Raw genomic sequence first — 6,203 nt, forward strand, 5'->3', positions numbered from 1 at the left:
ACCTTTGAAGGTGACCCGGAAACTACAACTAATCCAGAATGCGGCAGCTAGACTGGTGACTGGGAGCGGCCGCCAAGACCATATAACACCGGTCTTGAAAGACCTACATTGGCTCCCAGTATGTTTCCGAGCACAATTCAAAGTGTTGGTGCTGACCTTTAAAGCCCTAAACAGCCTCGGTCCAGTATATCTGAAGGAGCGTCTCCACCCCCATCGTTCTGCCCGGACACTGAGGTCCAGCTCCGAGGGCCTTCTGGCGGTTCCCTCACTGCGAGAGGCCAAGTTACAGGGAACCAGGCAGAGGGCCTTCTCGGTAGTGGCGCCCGCCCTGTGGAACGCCCTCCCATCAGATGTCAAAGCGATAAACAACTACCTGACATTCAGAAGACATCTGAAGGCAGCCCTGTTCAGGGAAGTTTTTAATATGTGACATTTTAGTGTATTTTTCATCTTTGTTGGAAGCCGCCCAGAGTGGCTGGGGAAACCCAGCCAGATGGGCGGGGTATAAATAATAAATTATTATTATTATTATTACTATTATTATTATTATTATTAAAATTCATTTTGAACCCCGCAACTTTACCGTAGCCATATATTATTTCCAACGCCTTTCTTAAACTCTGTTTTGGTTGCTCCGTAGTTATAATTAAATTGTCAGCAAATGCCCTCATTTTGTAACTTCTATTTCCCAGCATAATCCTTTTTATTTCTTTTTCTTCCCTAATTTGTTTACATAAAACTTCCAATGTTAATATGAAAATTAAGGGGGATAGGGGGCGACCTTGTCTGACCCCTTTACTGATTTCACACTCGGACTGGAGGAGGGACCAAGATGGCGCCGAGGCAAGTCACACTCTCCGGCGCTCACTTTTATTTTTAAAACCTTATCTTAATTGCCCTCCGGATGCCAATTTTTAACAAACGGAAAACATTTTAAAGACTCTGAACATTTTTATAACTCCTGTCGGCTCTGCGAGCTTCAGCTTGTCCCAGCCTGCTCCCTCCCTCCTTATCAGCTGCCCAGTCAAGGCTGCCAAAGAGGAGAGAACGCTGCTGCCTGAACTGAGAGCAGAGAGACAGAAGAGGTCTAAAGACAGAACTGTGAACTGCTTACCCGACCAACGGTGCCTGGAGAAGGAGGGTAAGGAGAGATACGACTGTGAGCTTTGCTTTGAGATTGGCCCATAGACACCCAGCTCTGCTGAACACAGCGAAAGATAAAGCTTGGAGATTCGGGGGTTAACTGAACTGACTGACCCCTGCCCAGCTGGGGGGCTGTGTGAACTAGCTGGGGACAACATTCCTGCTTAGTTGAAGAGGAAGTGCTGTAGCTGGAAAGACTCTTCATTTTAATAAACTGTTTCGAGGAGACCAGCTTTTATATTCTCAGAGACTCCTGGTGAAGGCACCCTGAGTTTTTTACAGGAAGTTTTTAATCTACACAATAACTCCACAACAGTGTATCGGATAGGACCCTCTGGAGGTTTGGAAAACCGGCTTCAGCAAGATATCGTTCTGTGCCCTGCCTTATGTGGTAGGCCTTTGAAAGACTACCTAGAAGGAATCAGCGAACCAGCCCACAGAAAGTTTCCCTTCTGGGGCTCTTGGATATCCTTCGTTCAGTATAGGGCGGTGGAGGATGGCCTCTAAAGACTAAGCTAGGACCCGAAATACAAGGTTATCATAGCTGTACATGCACTATAGCCAAACTCCACTATTATCCTTTTCCAGCTGCACATAAATTGCCTAAATAAGGCAATTTTAATTTTAATGTAGTTTTTAGCCGTTTTATTACTGCTGTCTCTTTGGCAGCATTGTTTTATTATTATATTCTGACTAGGTTGCAGCATTTGTGAAACAGCGCTGGTCGCATGATTGAGGTGAAAACTACAGGCTTAGGACAATTGCCAAGATCTAAAAGCAGAGAACTCAAAATAGAGAAATATATTGAGGCTGTTGATGAGCACATCAGGAAGCTGTTGCAGAGAGCAGGTGGGAATATAGATTGATACCCCCACTTGCCCCCCAATCTAAGGCAGTCGCACCTGGGGTAAACTGCCCTCTCTCTATATCAAGACCACTTTTACCATGGTTTTTACTAGAAGAACATACAAGGAGTTGGGTATACTGCCTGACTCGGCAATCAGCCCCCCGGGCCCTGGTAAAAGACAAAGCAAAATCACAAATTACTTTCCTAAGATGGAGGAGGGTAAGAGTCCACAAAAAGAGCTAATTCTTGATGAAGTAATACCCCCCTCTCTTACTGTTCTTGATTGGACGTCTAATTTTAAAGAGATATACCAAGATACTGGAAATATTAACTCCCCATGCAGCCTAGCGCAAGAACTAGCTTTAGCCGAGGAACTTCAGGAGGGAAATACCTCTATTACTAAGGAACAGCTGCCCACGGAAGAAATTACATCAACCCATCAAAACCAGATACCTACTCCAAAATACTCTCAAACAGAATTGAGTGACGGTCGCCCTTTGGATTATTCCCTAGCAATAAGTTCTGATTTAGCCAACATAAAAAATTATCTAACAATAACAAATGGGCTACTGCTGACGTTAGTAGAAAATTTCACATCTCAATTAAAAGAGATAAAATTAAATGATATGCCACAAGAACATAAAACAGTTGAGCTAGCGGGGACGAACAAACCAGTAATAAATAAGAATCTGCAAAGACATAACTCAAGGGTAAAAGTGAAGAAAAGTAAAAATATTAAAACAACAAGGAAAGCCAAGTATACCCGCAGTAATCGAAACATACATTGGCAGAAATTGTTTAAACTCCTTCCCTCGGCCCCAAATAAATCGACCACACGGGGCAGCAAAAAGAAGGGTAAAAAGAGAGAAACAAAGGTAGTTACACAGCAACCGGCTAAGGAGGACTCGCCAAGGCTGACTCCAGTAGCAAGTGAGAAGGCAGAAGTAACAACTCAGTCCTTGGATAACCAACTTTTTAATAAACCTGATGCTGCGGAAGTAGAGGCCTCTACCTATGAAGGCAATAAAACACTTAGCAAATCGAACAGTGGGGAAGAAGAAGCGTTTAGTAGAGATGATACCCCCCTTCAGACCTGGCAAGCCTCCAGTCAGGAAAGAGATTGGAATTTGATCCTAAATCCCCAAAAACTGGTACTCACGAACTTCCCGAAGCCTAAGGGCTTCCTTACAGGGAAACAGTGAATAATGAACTTTGTATCTAGCCTAAATGACATACTGCCAGGAACGGTTAATTTTAATGATATCACCTCGGTGGAATATCTACATTATGATGGTCACTCAGTGAGAGCACTGACCACTTTTAGAGATCAGAACCTGGCCAAGCTTATTTTTAGGTCAAGACCTGCTGTAATGGGATGATGAGCTGCTTGTGCGTAAAATCCAAGTCCCTCAGAGTTTGGTCAAGTCCGCAAACCTCTGTCTGTAACGGAGCCCCTTAAACATGGCTCCGTCAGTCGCTGGCAGATTCCGACAGTGGTTGCTTTCGGAATCCCTTCCAACATAAAAGCTCCTTAACGGAAACACGTCTTCTGGACTCTCGGCATGACAGTTTCCGGCGAGGAGTGGGTGTCCCTACAGGAGGTCCTGAAACCTCCCCACTGTTTTCGCTGGAAGTGTCTCTGAGCCATCCCTCCTGCTCACTTTCCCTAGGAGCTCCTCCTCTCCCCCTGCTGGTTCCCTCTTCAGCTGCTGAGTCTCTCCCAACCTCTGTGAGCCCTTCCACCTCCTGTCCTTCCGATGGCAGTTCCCTGACACCTGCCTTTTTAAAAGCACGGATAACAATACTTAGGCTCTTTGAAAATAAGGCTCCTTTGAGCCCCCTTTTGAAAACTAAGCAGGCAAATCTTAGAAAGGGGAAACAACTCTCAAAATTCTGGCCTGACAAACAGAACCCGCAATGCCTTGCAAGCAAAGGTGAGGATTTCTTTACTATGGAAGAAAATATCCTAATTGACCAATTCTGGATGTTCCCACCATTAATACAAACTGACATCTTGGGAAGACTAGATAAGCTAAGAGAAAACCTGGCCGAGAGAGCTTCAGGCAACGAGGTTATCAAGGGGGACCAAAAAAAGACCACAACACGTAACCTTCAGATCAAAGCGGAGATTAACTTTCCACCAAGAGAGAATGTGCCACCCTTCAAGGAGAGTACTCCATCACCCCCCCCCCGAAGGAGAAATATCCCTAAGGTGACCCCACAAGACGTATGGGACAAAATGAGATACCTAGATGAAACAGAATTGGGCCAAAATCAGGCCACAACAGAATATCCCCAGAAGGAATTTATGCATAATAAAGATCCAGTGTTCACAAACGTGAGCACTTTGCATCCACCTATTGAAATCATAGAGCGGCTGGATAGCCCGCCATACAAAGATGATAGGCGTCCGATACATAAAGCGACAAACCCTAAAAGTGTGTTAGCTAATAATTGACAAAGATTCGATTGTGATAAAGCCAATCTTAAATTTTTATCATGGAACATTGCTGGTTGGCTCAACAAGGCGACTGACCAATCATTTGTCAATTTTATTCAAGATCATGATATAGTCTTCTTGCAAGAGACATGGCTAACAGGGGATTTAGATGTAAATGGTTTTGCCTCATTTTCGCTCACAGGTTCACCAAGCAACAAAGGGGGCCGAGTTAAGGGTGGGCTAGGCATTCTAATATCCACAAGGCTGAGAGCATCTTTCGTCGAGCTGGAGCCTCTGAGCAGTGTGGCCATGGCATTATTAATGAAATGCAGATATTGCACACTTCTATTGATTAATATATATGCCCCTCCCCAAAGAGGCAAGCAGCTTATCAAAAATCTCTGGCATAGGATAGAATCTTATGTCGATGAGCTAATGAATCAAACTCCTGCTGTGGCAGTGCTGCTGGCTGGGGATTTAAATGCCAGAATTGGCCAATCAGATGAAGCGTTATATGCTCATTTTCATGACGTACCTCCCATTTCTGAAGAAGCCCATTCTATTCCCCCAAGGCTCTCAAAAGACAAGGGCTGCAATTACTCAGGCCTATGCCTTCTACGTTTTTCCAACAATCTGGATTTGACTGTATTAAATGGTCGTGTCGACAGAGAACCCAGTGGGGAATTTACATTTATATCCAACATGGGAGCCTCCACTATCGATTACGTCCTGGTGTCATCTAACCTTTTGAGCAGAGCACGGGAATGTAAAGTGGTGGAGAGGGTTGACAGCGACCATCTACCGCTCTGTTTAATACTGGATGTTAGTAAAGATTCATTTTGCTCTGATAAACTTGTAGCCCCATGTTTCGAAAACATGGAGCTAAGATGTTGTTGTTTAGTCGTTTAGTCGTGTCCGACTCTTCGTGACCCCATGGACCAGAGCACGCCAGGCACTTCTGTCCTCCACTGCCTCCCGCAGTTTGATCAAACTCATGCTGGTAGCTTCAAGAACACCATCCAACCATCTCATTCTCTGTCGTCCCCTTCTCCTTGTGCCCTCCATCTTTCCCAACATCAGGGTCTTTTCCAGGGAGTCTTCTCTTCTCATGAGGTGGCCAAAGTATTGGAGCCTCAGCTTCACGATCTGTCCTTCCAGTGAGCGCTCAGGGCTGATTTCCTTCAGAATGGAGAGGTTTGATCTTCTTGCAGTCCATGGGACTCTCAAGAGTCTCCTCCAGCACCATAATTCAAAAGCATCAATTCTTCGGCGATCAGCCTTCTTTATGGTCCAGCTCTCACTTCCATACATCACTACTGGGAAAACCATGGCTTTTACTATACGGACCTTTGTTGGCAAGGTGATGTCTCTGCTTTTTAAGATGTTGTCTAGGTTTGCCATCGCCTTTCTCCCAAGGAGCAGGCGTCTTTTAATTTCGTGACTGCTGTCACCATCTGCACTGATCATGGAGCCCAAGAAAGTAAAATCTCTCACTGCCTCCATTTCTTCCCCTTCTATTTGCCAGGAGGTGATGGGCCCAGTGGCCATGATCTTCGTTTTTTTGATGTTGAGCTTCAGACCATATTTTGCGCTCTCCTCTTTCACCCTCATTAAAAGGTTCTTTAATTCCTCTTCACTTTCTGCCATCAAGGTTGTGTCATCTGCATATCTGAGGTTGTTGATATTTCTTCCGGCAATCTTAATTCCGGCTTGGGATTCATCCAGCCCAGCCTTTCGCATGATGAATTCTGCATATAAGTTAAATAAGCAGGG

General features: G+C 44.8%; 1 long non-coding RNA gene across 1 annotated transcript; it reads right to left on the reverse strand.

Annotated features, from left to right (window-relative positions):
• Positions 1 to 2,752: 2,752 nt before the first annotated feature.
• LOC309523342 lies at positions 2,753 to 5,246 on the reverse strand. The gene is made up of 2 exons (XR_014215312.1): positions 3,766 to 5,246; positions 2,753 to 3,352 (listed from the first exon to the last, which is right to left on the reverse strand). It is a non-coding gene; the product is annotated as an uncharacterized lncRNA (long non-coding RNA).
• Positions 5,247 to 6,203: the final 957 nt, after the last annotated feature.

Source organism: Podarcis vaucheri, assembly GCF_965113315.1.
Source record: "Podarcis vaucheri genome assembly, chromosome: W".
NCBI lineage: Eukaryota > Metazoa > Chordata > Lepidosauria > Squamata > Lacertidae > Podarcis > Podarcis vaucheri.